The sequence below is a fragment of the Lathamus discolor genome, chromosome 3 (genome assembly GCF_037157495.1).
Source record: "Lathamus discolor isolate bLatDis1 chromosome 3, bLatDis1.hap1, whole genome shotgun sequence".
Lineage (NCBI taxonomy): Eukaryota > Metazoa > Chordata > Aves > Psittaciformes > Psittacidae > Lathamus > Lathamus discolor.
The window spans coordinates 23,350,229-23,369,591 of NC_088886.1; the positions used below are offsets into that span (position 1 = coordinate 23,350,229).

A 19,363-nucleotide genomic window follows, 5' to 3' on the forward strand; every position below is an offset into this window, starting at 1 on the left:
TCAAGTAAGCAAGTAACAGCATATCAGTTGGGTATCCTTAAAGGAAAGAGCAAAGACTGAGTACATGCAAGCCCTTATCTGTGCCTACTTCTTCTAGTTGTCTTGGACGAAAGATTTCACAGTGCTTTGATACTCCAACAATTTATGGTGTCACCACCATGAGAGATTTAACTGATGCTGCCTATGACTATTTGGAACTATAAATAATTTGGTGAAAAAAATTAATACATGGCTATTTTTTCCTACAGTTAAGATACAAACACTTTAACTAAATAAATTCAGATGCTTCAGTGTTGTCTCAAAGCCAAGATCATTCATATTAGTGAATAATTAAAATAACCCACCAAAACAAAAAGAAACAACAACAAAACCCCAAACCACACCAATTTAGTAATCAGTTTTCCCATTCTATACTACCAGGAAGTGAGATGAAAAGAATGGCTGATAACACCAACACCTTGGCTGCACTTTGAAAATACTGTAATATTTTAGTTGGTTTCATATTCAGCTTGCTAGGTTGGGGAGGTTCATTTTGGTCATTGATGTTATTTAAACATACAGAACAGTCAGTCGCATCACAAATAAGATTACTTACAGCTGAAATACCACTGAAGTCACTAGACACAACATGGTTGCTGTCTTTTTGGCAAGTGGTACTTACTTTAGAAACAGCTTTATTAAAAAAAAACAAAAAAAAAAAAAAAAAACTTAAAAAACCCCACAAATCCCACAACAAAACACACAAAATATTTTAAACACTTAAAAGCTAGAATATTTTAATGAGCTTCACGAATTTATCTTCTACTACCTCCAAGACAGTAAAAAACAACCTCAGCAAACACAGCAAACAGCTACTAATTTAAATGCAATATCCATACAATGATTCACAGATCTTTCCAATCTAAGAATCTAGTTTTTCCTACAAAGAGTGGGGTTTTCCACCTCAGCTGCGTGTGGCTATTAAACGTCATAGATCTGACAAAGCTATCACACAGCAGGCAGTGGAGCTGCTCTGCCAGAGACACTGACACATCATCCAGCTTCCCCACTGAGGAACAGAGCAAATAGAACATCAGTATGCTCTGGGACCTAATTGCATGCTTAACCCAGCCCCAGCCCCCTAAAGAACACAATATGCAAATTTTATTTCCAACCTAGGCAAGACCCCTGTTTCTCTTCCAAAACGTGTTTTCCAATTTTGAGGATTGTTACATCAAAGAATGCTGGCCTTCTTTGCCAAAAGACTGTCATTTTTCTTCCTGTAAGCAAAGCACTTCTACCAACATTAGGAGAATCATAAATACAAAAAAAGCTGCAAAGAAATACCAAGGAGCCAATCTGATGATAAAACAATAGAAACACGCCCTGTGGCCCGGGGAGGGGAGGAAGAGGGGAGCGGGACGATATCCAATTCCATTAATGACCTGGAATGTAATAGGGAAAGATGACACCAGAGAAAGAGACCTGCAACAAAAACTTCCATTCCTGAAGCCCATCACTTCTCCCCATCTTCCCTCCCTCCTTCAACAAGTAAACTTGACACTCAGTACCAGTCCACACGTAAAAGCAACACAAACTCCAGCATACCCCAAGACAGCACAGGAAGTCTTTTTTTCCTGTTCACTGGAGAGAGCTCACTTCTGTCCATATCCTTTAACTCTGTTACTGCCTAATTCCGTTTTTCACTTAAGACTGTGACTTGACAGAATAAGGGTAAATATGTAAAACCATGGATTTTTTTTTTTTTTAAGTCATGAAAGAGATAGTTTTGGTTTTGTGGTTTTTTTTTTTTTTAATAGGTACAGCTGAAATAATCAAAGCCCTCAACTTTTCTACAATATACTTTTGCTTACAAATAAATAGAGGATTTAATAAAGGTTGTGGGCAGAATACCTTAGCAAGACATCTTTCATGTTAGCTACTTGCATTATTTATCAAACAGGCTTCCCTTTTTAACAGTATCACTTAACATAGGCTAGCTAGATTTCTATGTCTATCAAACTTAGCATAACAAACACACCCCTGAATTATCTGCCCAACAGATTTCACTAAGCTATCTTTCACAAAAAGCTTTTTGGCCTCAGCAATACCCTTTCAATTAATCTCTTTCATGTCTTATAGCTAAATTACAAAACTTAGATTAAGAATTATTCCTCAACAAAACTATGTCAACCTAAAATCATTAGCACATATACCTCTGTTACTCTAAGTCTAAACTTGTTAAGAATTCATACCCATTTTGCATATGTTCACTTTGGACTTACAACAAGCACATGATGCAATTGTACAACTCTGCTTTCACACCTATGGGTGTTTTCTCCCATAAGCTAATCAAATTGAACAGGGAAGGCACTATCACAGGACAAAACCAAAACCACAAGATTTTCCGTAAGCTTCTAGATGCCCTAGCATTACGTTACTTTAAATACTTTAGCACTTTCCATTGTATATACAAAAAAAAAAAATATATGGGATCATGTAACAACAAATATGAAGATACTCCTCTTCCCTCTCCTAGTGATACATCATTTGTTACCAAACAGAGAAGAAACTAAAGCAAGTCTCACTGCTGTTCTCTAACAGACCATTTTAAGACAACCCTCTTTAACAACCCGAAGTCCCTGAATGCTAGCTTACACACAGACTTGTATGTATACTTCTTTTAAGAAAGTTAAATTACCTTTTCTGAAACATGAACCAGATCCTAGTGAAGACAACCTTCCACCACTAGACAGTTTCAGACAGGAGTCAAGACTGACTCTGCAGAAGTATCAAACACAAGTCACAGCATGAAATACAGTTTGAGTTGTCATCACACAGACCCTATCAACATTTAAAAAAAAAAAAAAAGTCAGCAAGTTAATTAAGTGCAAGGGCAAGCCATTACATGCAGACATTGAGGAAGCACTATCTGCAAGCAGGTCCTAAAGCACACTATCTGCTTAGGAATAGCTGTTGTTCTTCAAAGGTAAATAAACACTGTACCTCAAAACTAGTTTTTCCACTTCTTTAATATCACTTTAATATGCCTTCAATATTATAAAACATTGTGCATCTGGCAGCCACCTCACGTGAAAACAGTATCAAGCTTGCCTTTTGTTTGATCTCCTGACTATGATTTTATTAACTTTTTTTCCTCTCCAAATTCTCTTAGAAGTATTCTGGGTGGACACTTTGAACACTTAAACAGGTATTAGCTGTAGAGATGAACGACTTCCACATACAAGATAATTTTTTTTTTTTTTTTTGTAGATCTAGCAGAGCTAAAAGGTATTAAAAAAATACCTGAAGAATCACAGTTTCATAATGAGATTAAGATTTGGTACTACTACCTTTGGCACATTTGCAATGAAGACTTTGTCCAATGTAACACAATATGAATTTGTCCAAAGTACCATTATAAATTATCTATTACCATGACTGGATCAGAAAGAAAGTTTTTGTTCACTAGTAAGGAGAAAAGCACCTTTAGCAAGGCACGTAACTAAGAATACTAAAATCTATTATGAAAGACTTAACTGGCAAAATAAGTTCAAAATCAATCCAAAATAGGCCTAGACCAGGGGGCGGAGGAGGAGGAACAAAAAAACAACAGCAAAACAACCACAACAAAGGAGGATTAAAAGAAATTATGTATAACCAGTATGGTACTCAACCAGCAAACAAAGAGTGGCTAGTCAAGCACTTTTCAAACATAAAGTAGCAAAAACTTTTCTGCTATGGAGGGACAATAGAAACCAGCTTCATTAGAAACTGCACACCTGATACTATCTGCGTATGGCATATTAAAAAGTAATAAAAGCCTTATACTTTGGTAATGTTTATTCATATCCTATATTAAGGCAGACCCACAAGGCCCAGGTTTTATCTTAACAACATCTTAAGTTCCAGACTGCTTACACTTCACCACGTTCACACTTCTCAGAACCATGGTTCCCAGGTTAGAGTCCAGCTAACAAGAAATCTTGCTAAGCCTCCAGTAATTTTGCACTCTGAGCTCCAGAAGATATTTGAAGATCATCCCAACTGCAAGGAAGGACTGAAATCAATAGATTCTATTCTTCTTATACATTACTCCTTTCCAAAATGCATGTTGGCATATTTCCATAAAAGTTTGATCAATAAGAATGTAAAACTTATTTAAAGGCACTTAACAGACAAGCCTGAGAACTAATGCCCAAACACACTGGTTAGTCTAAAAGTACATGACTATTATGCTAAAAATAGATGAGATAGCTGCCACTACTCAGGTATACTTACCAATAAAGCACATGGGAAAACTGGCTGCTACTCAAAGACAAGGCCATTGGCAAAGTGGTCTGGACTTGCTAGCAACGGCAGCACAGTTCATGTGCCCTTTAACCATACAGAGAAAGTTAATTATGTGACAGAGCAGGGGAGGAAATACAATGACTATGAGTCATTCACTTAACCATATGCTTTATCAATACACCTCATTATCTTAGAGTTACTAATTAGTGACAGCACAGAACAGGGATGCATTAATAGGGGAGAGAGTAACCCAAATCCTTTTTTTTTTTTTCTTTTATTGATTTAGCACTTCAAGCAATTTATGTGCATTTTGAAAACCAAGATGTACACCTAAGGAACTAGGTGATCCCAGCAGCATTCTGACACCTCACATGAGTAAGTGTTACATCATATTGCAAATGCTTCTGGAATCCCCCCAATACGTTACAGGCTTCTGGATTACTTTTTGCTTGATCATAAAAAAGGCTGTATTATCAAGTTCTCAGTAGCACCAACATTATTCCCAAACCAGCCTACTGTAAGAGATGCAGTGACTGTTAATTTTAACTTTAGCATAAAGTTTTTGGAAATGCCACAAGGATCCTATCATGCCTCAAATATTTGTGCATGAAATCCGAAACGCAGGAGTTTTTCCCACAAGCTCCCACACTTGCAAGCCTAGCTAGAGATTCAGGACAGAGATGAGCTTGGGCTCTAATATGAGAAATCAGCACTCAAAAAAATACACAAAGGGACAACAAATTCAGTTAATTGATTTCTGTTGCTTTATGGGACCTCTGATTTTATACTTGCCGGCCATCTCTGCTTTTTTAATTGCTTTCTTTTCATTCCTTTTCTCTGCCATGACATCAGAGCCAGATTTTTGTATGGCTGAAGAATAAACAGCTTGGGGAAACTATCAAACTGAAAAACAAGGCAAGAGGGGAAAAAACCTTAGCTGGGTAGAGTTCCCTCACACAGTTCAGTTTACTAGTATTTCTGCCATAGCAGTGAGAGAAGTGAGCCATCAATAAATAAGCTGCCCCACTGCATACAGGGTCACTACCTAACTAAATTACAAACCAATTTAAATTAGTTAAAACTGTGTAGGACCTCAACATTACCAAGTAAGTAACAGAACTTAAGAACAATTGGAAGATTAAACAAAAAACTTGGCAATAAAACATGTGGACTAGAAACACAACCTGTGAAAAGAGTTTATAAATTCAAGTTCTACATGAAACTAAAAAGTCACAAGTCAACCTGTGCTTCCATGCCTCTTTGGACACAGATATGGACATGAAGGTTACAAAGAAAAACTTAGTAAATTGGGACTTTCAGCTTTTCAATGAAAGCTTCTGCCTACCTACACATTAATCTAAAAGGGCTGTATCACAGCAGAAAATGTGCTTTTTACTAGTCCTGTTTCTTCACTTATTGGTCCAACTCCAGTCCCTCTGTGAGATTGCACCACTTATTCCAAATCTAAATGAAAATATAATACTGTAGTTTAGACAATTATCCCAAACCCTGGGCACCTGAATAACATGATAAAACCAATTCAATTTATAAAGTGCATTCAGATCACTTTTTCAGGATCTCTGCCAGTTTTATCTAGCCACCATTATCTAAGAAATACATCTTCAACTTAAAAAAAGATCAAATCTTTTTTAAAGATCAACTTCTAAAGCATGATCAATCTGAACCAATTTCAATGAGGAGAGCCAAATCCATAGTTTCAAAGCTGTCCCTTAATGAATAATGAGGGATGCACAAATCAAACAGCTTTTAATGTCACACTACTATAACAATGGCCAAAGAGTTGATAGCCAGTCCTGGGCCACTTCAGGCACAACTGATTGCTGCCAATACCACAGCTCCATAAAAGATGTAACACATATATATCCCGAAGTACCAGCGCCCAACTTCTACTGGGAGGGTGCCAAAGACAGCAAAACCTTCTGCATCACATTTTGTCTCCAAATCTCTTTGGAGTTACACATATCAAACTTCTTCTCTACAATCCCCCATTACACATCTCTTCTACTTTGAGCGCTTTAGCTCTCAGACAGCCAACAGACATACAGTTACAAGCAGTATAAGTGAAAAGATTCATGAGCTCCAAGAAATCACTAAATTGGGCTGACCACTTTTTAGCAGAGGACCCCATACCAAGCTTACTAATAAGTCTCCTCCTGCGGTATTTCTGGTTATTCTTGGGCTTGCTGTTCTTTTTTCCTTAACTGACTCAGGTTCTTCCCAAGTTACACTTCATTACTTGCTCTAGGAACTGCTATAACAATCTAAAATCAGTGGAGGAGGGGAGGAGACTACTTCAAATTCTAGGCAGCTCTAATCAGGTTAGGAGGTCTCAATCTTTCGGCCAAAGATTTAATAAATAAATAAATAAATAAATAAAACCCAAACCATCCCTGATTTTACTGCTTCAGTATGATTGTTGAGAACAACAACTAATAAACTCAAAGTCACCAGAGGGCACTAACACTTCTAACTAATGGCAGACGAACTCCTCCAATTAGGAAGTCTGATAATTACATCCACATCATCATGTATATTTTATCTGGATTGAACTTAAGCCAGCTTGTTCTAATCCATGTTCAAATCTCAACTACATGCTGACATGGCACTGAGCTACATAACTGTTGTGGTCACACCTTCAACATACTGGGGAGACTTAAAGTCTCCCCAGTTAGACCGGAGCAAATAGGGCTGGCATATGCCTCTCCCAGTTCACTTGCAATCTAAAGCTTACATTGCCTATGAAATGAATCCATATGCATACATATAAATAAAATTCTGAAACAGCCATGGAGAACAGGTCACAAGCCTGACACGTCAAAGAAACACAATAAATAACTATTCTTACGAGTTTGCACAAGGGTGAATCCTACCATAGGGAACTACAAGCAAATCTGCCTCAGCGAGGGAAAAGGGGAGGGCTTCCACCTAACCATCAAGCAGAAACAAATCATTGCTCATGCCCCAGATTTGGCATGAGATCAACTGTTACATGCTTAATCTGAACAAAAAGAGGCTGCTCTTTACCGAGAAATAAGCAGGTTCTTAAATCACAAATATAATGCATATGAGGGGCTCACAAGCATGTTTATTGATATTCTGACTAAGCAGCTGCTGAGCTTCTCTGTGTCAGGCAGAAAAGCGCACTGCAGCAAAGCCAGAGATCTTCTGGGGCAGGAAACCTTGACTTGTTGATGCACTTGATGCTGTCACAAAGAGCCAGAAAAACAGCCTGACTGGTGAGGCCCTATGGAAATAAAGGCAAAGCTTCCGGGACCTACAAGTTACACAGCTCCTTTTTTCCTCCAGCCCCACAGTTCTACCTAAACGGCTGTTCTTGTCAGGACCATAAGACAACACAGGCAGAGGAAGGAAAAGTGAATTCTATCGTTACTTATGGAAAGGCACACAACAAGCACGGAAACTCATTTCTCTGCACTTAAGTTACAGCCATGTAAAAAATTACACCAACAATAAAGCTGGGGTAGTAAGGATTCCAAGAGCAATGTCAAGGCATGTTCAAGGGTGGTTGAAGAAAGACACCGTTTGTGCCACATGACAGTCTACAACCCACTTGGAAGCCTCTAAGGAGGTTTGAAAAGAGCAGCTGTGAGTGTACTAGAGAGTGGCACGCCTCAGAACAGCAAGCCCAAAAGAGCAAACATTAACTTTTCATGGTTGTCACAAACATAGTATCTTAAAATCCTTCGTGGTAGCTCACCAGAATTCCCAGTACTTTATTTTGCTATGCACTAAGATTAAGAGAACAGGTCAATTTTTCTATACCAACTCTCCTATAACTGGGACACAGACAGGAAACAGTCTCCCTCTTCCTCAGCCAGCAAGCAGGTTCAATGACCATCATTTACACCATGTTAACTTTTCAAAGTCACAGTAAAAAGCTCCAATGTTCAGTATATGCCATGCTGCTGAACATGTCCTCCCCTTTTGTGACTCCAGGCTACCCTCTCCTTTTTCATCCTGCCTTCTCCACTTCACATGCCTCCACCCGACTGCATAAAGCTGCCACCACCAGCTTAGCCTAGAGTAGACTGCCACTGCAACAGCAAGAGTTGCAAGCTCTCTGACACCTCATAACTGCCTTGCTCTAGCTCTTACTTCGGATGTCCCCTTTCTGCTTGCAGAATACTGGATTGTACCAATTTGCCCACAAGAAGGCTTGCAATGCCATTTTCCCTGGAGTCCTATGGGGCCTTTAAGGAGTAAAGAGTAAAGGAATAAGAGTTGAAGTCACACATCCACACATTCTAGAGGATTAAGCATACAGAGCATCTACTTAAAAACACCCAACTGTAACATCAAGACTCTCTTGCTTCAGCAGTCTTTCAAGGTAATTAGTTCATAAAGAGACAAAACATGAAGACCACAAAGCTTCTGTTCAAGCAATAAATACTATGTATGCATGAATATTAAGATAATTTCTACTGCAGCAGTTCCAGGTATTTAAATGTAAAGGGTATTAACAGCAATGTTTTCTCATTATTTTGAAAATGCATTTTTAACTATCTTTGCTAACAAGGGCTATAAACAACACTCAGATCAGAAATATACCATGCCTTTGATGCCTCATCCTTTAATAAAATACAACAAATTACACTCCCCACCCCTAAAGGAAGTTTTCAACTCAGCTTTACTGAATGAAAGGAGGAGCCCACATGACTCAGCTCCAAGCAAACATAAAGGAAAAGACTAATCCCTGATCTCGAAGAAGGAAAAAAAAAAAAAACCACAAAAAAAACAGAAGAAGAAAATGTTTAAGGTGGAGGTGTGTCCTTATAAATTCAAATCTTTTAATATTCAAGGAGATCATTAGCACATTAAGACTTCATTAGCCTCCTGAAGTCTTGAAGACATTTATTATGAATACAGACAATTTTAAAAATCACAGTTTACAAAAGTAACTGAAATGAAAGTTAGCTCTGTATCTTCATTCTTGTTCACTGTTGCTGAGCAGCATCAAGATTAAGAACATATTTTAAGATTGGGATTTTTAATCTTCACAGTCATCAGCAAGATACAAGTGTGAAAGGGAAGGAATCTCTCAAAAAAATCTATACAAAGGCAGGTTTCAGAGGAAGAAAAACAACTGACAGTAAACCACTCAGTCTCATGAAGAGGGTTTTATTTTGTTGTTGGGTTGTGGGTTGGTTGTTTTTCTTTCTCCATTACACTAACGAATCAAACATTTCTCATCAAAATCCAGTAAAATAAATTACAAGGTACAGTATTTCACAAGGGGGCTAACAGACTCCAAGTGGCTGCTGTACATCTTCCACATATATGTGCAAGCAACTCCTCATCCCCCATCTCAGCCATGCCACACTAGCATTTCAGTGCAGAATACATCTCCAGCCTTGTCGGGAGGAATATTGGATTTCAAAGTAGCAGGAGTGCTTCTCTACAGATGTCACCAGAGGGCACTCTTTCAATTAAAGTGACCCAGCTTTAGAAAACTTTTGAGAAAGACTGGTCAACCCACAAGCAGGGACCCGCAGAAGCGGCACAAAACAGTAATAGTTTTGCTTCTGCAAGAGATCATAGAATCAGCTAAGTCGGAAAAGACCTCCGAGATCATGATGTCCAACCATTACCCCAGCACTGCCAAGTTCACCACTAAACCATGTCACTAAGGGCTTCAAAGATTTCCCTTAGGAAAAAAAAAACAAACAAAACCCCACAAACAGCAAAACCACCAAACATAAATGCAATTTAATTATTTATCCCAGAAACTTGAATTATTTTTCAACGTAACTTGAGACACTGCTCATAAAGGTCACAAGCAAGTATCAACTTCTGTATTATTACACTGTAGGACTTGATGGCACCAATTGACCTAACCAGTTTTGGCAGCCAAATGTACAGATGTAGGGCCCAAGCCAGCACAGCTCATGCAGAGGTGCCTGTGGAAGTCCTCTGATAATATTTTCAGAGATACTAAACCTTACAATAATACATGAAAAAAAAATACATCTACATTGTCAAAAGAAGTCTCTGGGAAACAATGCATTTTTCCACATATGATGCTGTTTAAGAGGGTCAAAAATTAAACCATTTGCATAAACCTAATACAAAAGTATCAGCAGGGTGAGCAGTTTTCAACCTTCGGTCCATACATTATTTCTAATGGTCTGCTGAGACCCAATAAAGATTTAAAAAAAAAAAGAAAAAAAGCTGGTGAGTTGAAGTTCATTAAACAAAAATGTGCACAACCACTAAAAACACAGTAAGTCTGTATATAAAAAACGTTGCAAACCACTGCTTGACACAAAGAGAAAGTTAAGCCCATTTCACTTACAAACAAAACATCACCACAATATTACTAAAAGCAAGCCAGCTGCAGAGGCAGGCAGTGATAAGAAAATAAAATAATCATTGTGCATCCCATGACATGTTCCAGTCAAGAAACTCAAAAACTGTAGGCCTACAAAACATGTGATTGCCTTATCCTATTTGATAAGAAATATCCCCCCATCTCCTCTATCTATGATTACAAAACATCATAATTTAGCATAGGAACAGAAGGGGAAGGAGAGGGAGAGGACAGGAATAACACCTGTGTGCAAAGACACCTTTTGTCAGTACAAAGATCTCTCAAATAGATAAACATACCCGCGGAATTTCACCAAGCTAGTAACTACTATTAAACACATGGGGACAAGTGACTTCAAACTACTGCCTATCATCACCATTTATCCTGGTTTAAATTTATCTAATTGCTTTTCCAGTACCTGCTGACAGGAAAGAAATATACCAAGCACTCTTGATGTCAAATAAATAGCACCTATTTGTCCACCCTCTAAAGCAGATCTCTGTCTACAGCAAGGCAATGCATTCCTGGCGCTCTGAACTTACCCATTTTATATACAAGAAACACTATGTGGTGTGGACACCGTTAGTACCCCTCTCAACCCCACCCGTGTGCTCTGACCTAGCCCGGGGTCTTGCTGCCCTGCACTTCCTATTAGGTTAACTCGGCCTCACTTAATGGGAAGGTGTCCCAGCCCCACCGAGAAAGGCTGGCTGGATAGCACTATCTCTCAGCTACACCCACCCTCCTCCGCCCTGGCGTCTCTTCAGGGCCCCTCTCAGGCTCCACCGTAGCACAGCTCGATGACCCACGGGGGAACACGGCTCTACCCCTTCACACACACCCCACACCTCCTTCGCCGGTGTGCGGCTACCGCCCCACACCCCGAGGCCTCTCCACAGAGCGAAGGGAGCAGCTTCCCCCCACCCTGCTCTCTGGCCCCTCACTCAGGTAGCGTCGAGGGGAGAGGGTAAACGGCTGGAGGCGCGCTCCAGGCTCGCCCCACAGCCACGCACCGCTCCATCCTGCAGCAGGGCCGTGGGGCCCGGGCAACGCCGTCACGCGACACACACCCCAAAGCCGCTGCCGTGGGAGAGGGCGCTGTCGAGCCGCCGGCCCAGCCCGCGGGGTCAGCGCCCCGCTCCCCACCGCCCCCCGTGTGAGGCGGCGGGCGACAGGTGGGCAGCACACCGCGCGGCTCAGCGAGCGGCCGGCCGGCGGCAGGGCGGCGGGAGGGGGCCGGGACCCTCCCCGGATCTGGGAGGGAACCGTGCGCCTCCAATCCCCGGTCGGCAGCCCTTCAGGGCCCGGCGTGCTTGCCGGGGCTAAACCTCCTTTTCTCTCCTCCCCTGAAGAGCCGGACAATAAGTCCCACCGCAGCTCCCCGCGGTGGCGGGCGCCGGCCGCTCGGCTCCCCCTCCTCTTCCTCCTCCCCGCAACAGCCCTGCTCACCTGCGAGAGGAGGAAGGATGAGCGGGGGCGGGTGAGGATGGGGAAGCCGCTCCGGCTGCTGGAGGGGCTGCGGGCTGCGCTCCGCCCGCGGGCCTCGCCGGTGCGGGGCGGGGGCTGGCAGGGCCACCGCACGCACGCACGCACACTCTCACACACACACGCACGCACATACACACACACTCGGCAAGGGGGGTCGGGGGGGGCGCCCGGCGCTGCCCGCGCATGCGCGTAGAGCCCCGTTGGCCCGCCTCCTCCCTTGTGGCGGAGCGCCAGCGCCGGACGCGTACTGCGCACGCGCGTTCCCGAGCGGAGCCCAATCGCCCAACGGCCGGCGGGCGCGGTGCGGCGCCCGGGGGGTTACCGTCGCGGTGAGGGGGCGCGCGGGGCAGCCTTGCTGCCTCCGCCAAGCGCTGCCGCCCGGGGGGAGGTGGCTCCGCTCTCTGCCCCCTCAGGGGGCCTCTGGGGCACAGGCGACCCCTTCGCCCCACTTCGCGGCTCGCAGCCCCGTGCCGCTTCCGCCGGCCCGCAGGCAGCCCGCGCGGTGCACCGCCGCCGCCGGTGAAAGCAGGGGAGGACAGACACAGCTCAGCGGGGTGCGCCGCTCCCCGCGTTAGGAAAGACGGCTGGGGCAAGGGGAGGGACCGGCTGAAAACAAACCAAAACCAACCAAACAAAACAAGCCCAAATAAAATAACGACCCCCATCCAAACAACATTACATTGCTAAATCCATTCGTTCACAATGCAAGGACTTCCTAGACTTTTCCCTGCTCTCACAACTGTTCAGTGATTACTAGAGGAAAGCAAGGCCCTCAAGGTGTTTGCATCATTTCGGGAGTGAAAGTCCACAGAAAACCACCAGGTTTTGCAAGAATTGCCATAAAGTCACCAATGCTGGCCATGCTGTTGTGGTGGAGGCAGGCCTCAGCATAGCCCGCTTACACCCTGCCAGGGTCATTACAGTAATTAATAGCTTGTGTTTATACATATGCAGAAGGATCTACGAACAATGCATGCTGTTGTTAACATGTGAATTTACTTGTTTCATCCTGTCATGGAATTACGATAGTTTGCTTCACATATATGGTAGACAGCAAGTAAGTTGTTCATATAGTTTATGCTGTGCCTCCCGACATATAGCTACCTGCTATGCATTTTTAATGCAGTATGTAGCCTCTTGCTGTAACACAGGTACAGGTACTCTTGCTAATACAAGTACCAGGATCCAGAGCCTATTTGAAAGGCCCAGATTAAATGAGTACTGCATGCTGGAAAGATGGTAGTAGTTTTTAAAACGGGCAGGGAAATGAGGCAGGAAGGATTTGAGAAACTGTAGGCACAAGTTTGACCGCAAAGCAGAAATGCATTACCTTTTTCCTAATTTTAATTAAGCTTTGCACCTAGAAAGAACATTCTTTTTGCTGTTGGGGGGAGGTAGTGTTTTTTTGGTTTTTTGTTTGGGTTTTGTGGCATTTTTTACCATGCTAATCTGGCATAGCGTCAACCTCATTCTGAAATAGGACAAATGAAAGGAAAATAAAATGCACAATGCCATCCTTCTGCAAGGTTTTCCACAGGAGAAGGTGAATCAGTGAAGGGAAAGAATGTTTCACCGTATTTTGAACCACAACAACTTTTAACACAGAAATAAGAGAATAATATAGGAAGATGAAAATAAAAAAAAAAAAAAAAGGCAGTAAACACACTGCTGAAGGGGGAAACAAAGGTAATTTTTTTTTAATATATTCTCCTTCCCTTAAAGCAGGAGACAAAGTATCTAATAAAAAAAGCTTCTCAACATTTCTCAGCACTCAGTGGTGGATACAGAGTTAGACGACAAATTTTGAAAGATGATTTACAATTCTCTCATTAAATGCTTTTAGAAAAACTGCATAATGGGGTTGTGAGGAAGAAGTGATGTCACGGACCAAAAAGTAAGAGAGATTAAACAGGAGAATGCATAATCATAAACATTGTGAAAAGCCTAAAAGAGTAAGATGTTTTTAAGGTTTTGTTGTAAATGCCCTTAAAAATAATCTAGAAAAGGGCTCGGAGTGCCATTCAATATTGATAAATAGTCATCAATGCAACACAATGCATACTGGAAGAAAGAAATCTGTTAATACGTTATAGAGAGGTCTAAACCAAAAGTTATAGTGTAAGAAATGCATAGGCATCCTAGGCAGTAGTTCAGTGGAAATCTCAGTATATGAACACAGTCATGCATGCAACATGTCCAGGTATAACATGGAGAAAACCAGAGATGGTTGGCTGTCATCATTTCATATCCAGAGGGGTTTTAAAGAATGAGTGGGAATGAAAATGTACATTAGGCTGTGAAACTGAAATGCTCAATTCCACTGCAGTGCTGAAATGCCAGTTTTACACTAGAGCCCCATGTTTAGTTGCTCTTCCCCTATGATTCTGAACTCTTTTCCAAGATACCACCTTCCAATATTCAGTTGGCCCCTCTATACACATAGCTGATGTTCCTCATTATTTTAAAGGGACAGTTTTTCCCAATTATACTAAGTATTCCATTTTAAATTCATTATTAGTTGAATACTGCAGCTGTGCCATAAAATATTCAAATCACAGGAAGCATCAAAAATGGAGGAAATTACTAGATGAAAATATGTGGCAAAACGGTTATAATGCAGAAAGCTGGTGTCAAAAATAACAGGAAACCTCTGTTGCTTGTGACTGGCAGACTGCGAGGGAATGGGTGCAGACGGACAAACCCAAGCAAACATGGCTATGTGAATCAACCCAGATGAACGTGGCCAAAAATGTTACAGCCCACAGGACATCACTCTTGCCATCAGCACTTTTACCTGAGAGAACAAATTTAGAAATGGTATTTGTCAGCCGCTCTGCAGATGAGTATTCTTCTGAACAATTATTTACTACGGTTTGCAGAAGTTATTTTTAGGCATACTTATCCCGGATTTTATTAGCAACAATTATTTATATAATTCACTGATCATGAAAGAAGCTAGAGGGTAACTAGCTTCACTGTACATAGAAACCCTTGAAACTATATAGGGCATAACATTTCCTTTTGAAGGCAACAGCTTGTGTCTTTGACATTATCCTCCAACTGAGAGAATGAAAATTTATGTATATTTCTAATTTCACAGATCAAAAACATTTTTCCATTAGGCAACATAAAATCTGTGTGCTTCCATACATGAAGTACGTTTGCAACAGCAGCTATGATGAAATGTTGAGGCTACAGTCCAAAGCACTTGCTATTGTAAAATCTAAGGCTGTAAAAACGGCAGCAGAGTACAGTCCCTGTTTCTTATACTTTCACTAACAGAGAATATCTTAAGCATTTTAGATTTAAAAAAGTATATAAGTTACTTTAATGTAATCAGCTTTGATTGCATAGATTACAAAACAAAATATTCCAAACACTTTAAGGAAAAAAAGACAAATGGTATTTGATTATGACTAAATATATAATTCTGCATCCAAAACTCTGGAATTAAAACCATACATTAATATAAAATCTAATTAATTTTGTTGGCTTTTAGCCAAGCTTCATGTGTACTGCAGAAAAGATACTTCTTAATCTTGTTTTGGTAACTAATGATTTGAAAGAGTATAGCTTACATTTTGGCATATAGTTAGCACTTCGCTAATTACTAATTGCTTGCTAAATAAAGTTCTTCTTACATTGCCTGAATCTAGAAACAGTTATTATCATAAAAAGTCATTAGTTAAAATCAATTTGATAGGAGATGTCCAAACCAGGTAACTGCTAAAGCATATAATTCCCTAAAGAATGAAAATACAGTAGAAAATATTTTATTTCTATAAACTGTAAGTGCTATGCTCTATTTTTACTCTTTGACTAAGTTATTCTGTAGCTGCACTTAATTCACACAGTACAACAGGAAATGCTAAGGAAATGTAGAATATTGCTAAATTTACTTGTTAATTTATGAAAATAAAATTATATAATTTTCTGTTGAAACTGTGTAATCATATCTTAAGACTGCTTCACAGTGCTGAAGAATGCTTGCAGTACCTGCCACCTTAATTTTGTCATTTCCTGATTTTGGAATGCTTACCTATACAGGTCTGACTTCTAGAAAGGTAGATAGTCTCTAATAATGTACACCTATGTATTCCTACTTTTTTGATCTATGGTACTCTGTGGTGTCCTTGCCTTTGTTCTATGTAAAATAGCCGTCAGAACTGGATAAATATAACATTTCTGTAACTATTACCATCTTCCTTTTTCCTTCTGGAGGATGTTTACATTTAATACATGATATACACATATATCTTCTACCCTTTAATAAGAAGGAAGAGCTTCCTGCTTCAGCTGTTAACAAAATGGAATTTTTAGTTAGTTCAGTTAAGCTTGAAACTAAGCATAAAAAAAAAAATCTAATGGATAAAAATATCCATACAAGAGAAATCTGGTTCAGCTAAACCCTAGACACTCTACATGTTCAGAGTTTACAGTTGACGGAAGAAAAATTTACTAGGAATGCTGTAATGAAGAATGGATGCATGCTTCACAGCTGCTCAAGTTCAAGGTGCTCAACTGATGTGCTAACACTTGCTCCTAAAGGTATCATGATCAATGCTAGAACACCTCCTTAGGTATACACATCTACTTGTTTCTCAGTTCCAGCAATAATGAAGGGATAAATTGGAATTACAACAGCATAATACCAGTCTGAGCTGGTTCTGGGTTTTTCTTAATATTTCTAAGATCACAACTTTTTGAAGAGTGTATCCAAGCAGTAGTTTCTGAATTCACCCAAACATACATATAAATATGTATATATATATATAAGCATATAAAAATAAAGAATGTGTGTGTATACACACACACTTCAAAAGGACTTCCTTTTTATATCTGCAAAGCATTGTTTTACTAAGGTCAACAAAGGTTTTTCCACATGTCTCAGCAGCAAGGAAGCCACACACAGATAACATGCTATTTCCTCACCATCTCTTACACAAGCTACAGATTTTCCCATAGAAAGAGAACACTGTTCTTTGCTGTGTTGCCTCCCTATGTTCCAGGTGTATGAAAGTCAGAAACATGCTTTATGTTAGAGCCCTGAGAGGAGCCATTTGCAGCAGGGACAATGGTGATAGTACTGGAAAGGGAGCTAGAGGCAAAGAATGGATTGGCAGCACAGAGGCTGAGTACAACTGTCCTTTTTCTGTTTTCCTAGTACCCCTGTATATCATGTTAGACAGTACATAACTAGAAACAGTACTTGTAAACTGCTTAATAGAAAGCCAACACCATTTATTATGTTGTATAAATATCTATCTACACATTTTCCATAAAGAAGGAGAATGCTGGTATGCCTAAGTGATTTATACACAGTATGAAAGTAGCACAAACATGATGGTTTACAACAGGTTTTAATGACTATCTGAAGGGGAAAGATCCCAAATATAGACAACAGCAACTGTTAATTGAAACTAGTAATATTTCATCTATGTAAACAAAGTAATGATTACATCGACCAGAAGACTTCAAGAGATTTATCTTCCAGACTCCCTAATGTGGTTACATCTGTCTCCTGCTTAAATCCTATGTTCTTGCCATCTGCTCCAACACACTTTTTTTCCAACATCAAGCAGTAATTAAACAGCTATTTGGAGAATTAAGAAAGTCTTTTTTCAATTTTTGAGCTTTTTTTTTTTGAGTTGACAACTGAAAAAATTTTAAACAACTAAACCCACACCTGCTTGGCTCTCTCTAGTTCCTGTGATACTAAATGTTATGAATGAGGTGCTCAACTTCAGTTTCCAGTAACCTTTACATTTGACCGTGCAACAGGAGACATTGCACCCACAGAGTCAATGTAGCTTCATTATAGAGTGTGATAAATCATGAGCACATTAAGTTAATACCATTTAGTTAATCATTCAAATTGTTATTAAGAGGTAATGTTATACGGGCAAATCAGGAAGCATTCTGCTTTAAAAAGAAGGAAACTTCCTACAATTCTTCAGTTGCACCATGGGACGCCTTGCAAGTTACATGGCTTTGAGATGTGTTGTGTACTTAGCTCTCTATGTCCACATATGGAGAAGGGGGAAGGATAGAGGCATAGCTCACTCTCTCTTTTCTCCTGAGAAGAATCAAAGAAAAGAAATTTGACAGATCCTGTGGTCCTGCCTTCTGGGCAAGGCTATAGCCTGCCTGGTCCTCATGTGGGTCACATCAGTTAGGGAAGCACTTAACTCTGCATCCATCATCCACCATACTTACAGAATGGTTGGTCACAGTCCATCTCTTAGTGCTTACTGGGAACCTTTAAATCCTTGAAAAGTATTAGAGATGTACTAAGCATCTTGTTACTTGTTATACTAGAGGCACAATGCAGTAATAATACTGTCATAAACATACTAAAAATTACCTCATTCTTTCTCTAATGGTTTCCTAATTTTTTTTTCTTTTTTTTAGACTTTTTCTTCTTCCTATATTGGAGAAATTATGGATTTCACCTTATCATTCCTGAGCTTCATAGGAAGTGACTGAAGTGACTGGATTTGGTACTTACACTTTTTAGTCTTTGCTCTTTTGGCTGATTTACTATGCTTCTCCTTTCCCCTGCAATTATAATTGCTACTACTTGCAAAGAAGGGAAAACAGAATTTTTTGCAGTTTATAAAACACTGTGAAGTATTTTCAGAAATAATGCAGAACAATGCAAATCTATGATGTCTTTTTTTATCTAGTGCTAATAATCCTTGTCTGAAAATCTGAGAGTATAACGTCTACTAGTATAAATAGGTGCAGCTCCACTGAAGGCCTTTCGATCCATTACTGATCTATGTGGGTAGTCAAGACAGTTCAGCTTTAGATTTAATAAATACAATTGCTTAAATTACTAAAATAGTTGGTTTAGACATTGGTTTACAGCCAGTATTTTCAGAATTATTTATATAAATGTCTTGGGAATACTCTTAGGATAAGCAGAGCAGCAAGCCATCACCTGCAGTAGTTTATATGTCCTGCTCTGTAACTCTTATCTGCTGGTAATGTCTTTAGTATCATCCTACTGCATGTGAAGTGGCTTGTTGGGAGCTGGAGTTAGATGGAATAGGTACTCTGATGTTATGCTGCATTCCTGATTAAATGAAAATTAGGAAGCCAAGTTATAATATAATTTTAGTTACGTATTTTCAAGTGAACAAAAAGACAAGTAATGCCTCAGGTACTCCATAGTTTCCTCTGTATCTCAGGCATTACCAGGATGATTGAGTTCAGTAAGAGTCAGGACATCTAGGATATGCTCAATGTTAG

General features: G+C 40.1%; 1 protein-coding gene across 5 annotated transcripts in view; it reads right to left on the bottom strand.

The window, feature by feature from the left end:
* Positions 1-12,270, bottom strand: part of RALGPS2 (Ral GEF with PH domain and SH3 binding motif 2) — a 119,586-nt gene extending 107,316 nt beyond the window's left edge. Inside the window, exon 1 of one of the 5 annotated variants that reach the window (XM_065674101.1) lies at positions 12,071-12,270. The gene's annotated coding sequence lies outside the window, so the exon portion shown is untranslated. Of the gene's footprint in view, positions 1-11,362; positions 11,387-11,634; positions 11,840-12,070 lie in introns of those variants that run through there. The other 4 variants (XM_065674100.1, XM_065674099.1, XM_065674098.1 and 1 more) reach the window with 4 other exon arrangements.
* Between the last annotated feature and the right edge of the window lie 7,093 nt (positions 12,271-19,363).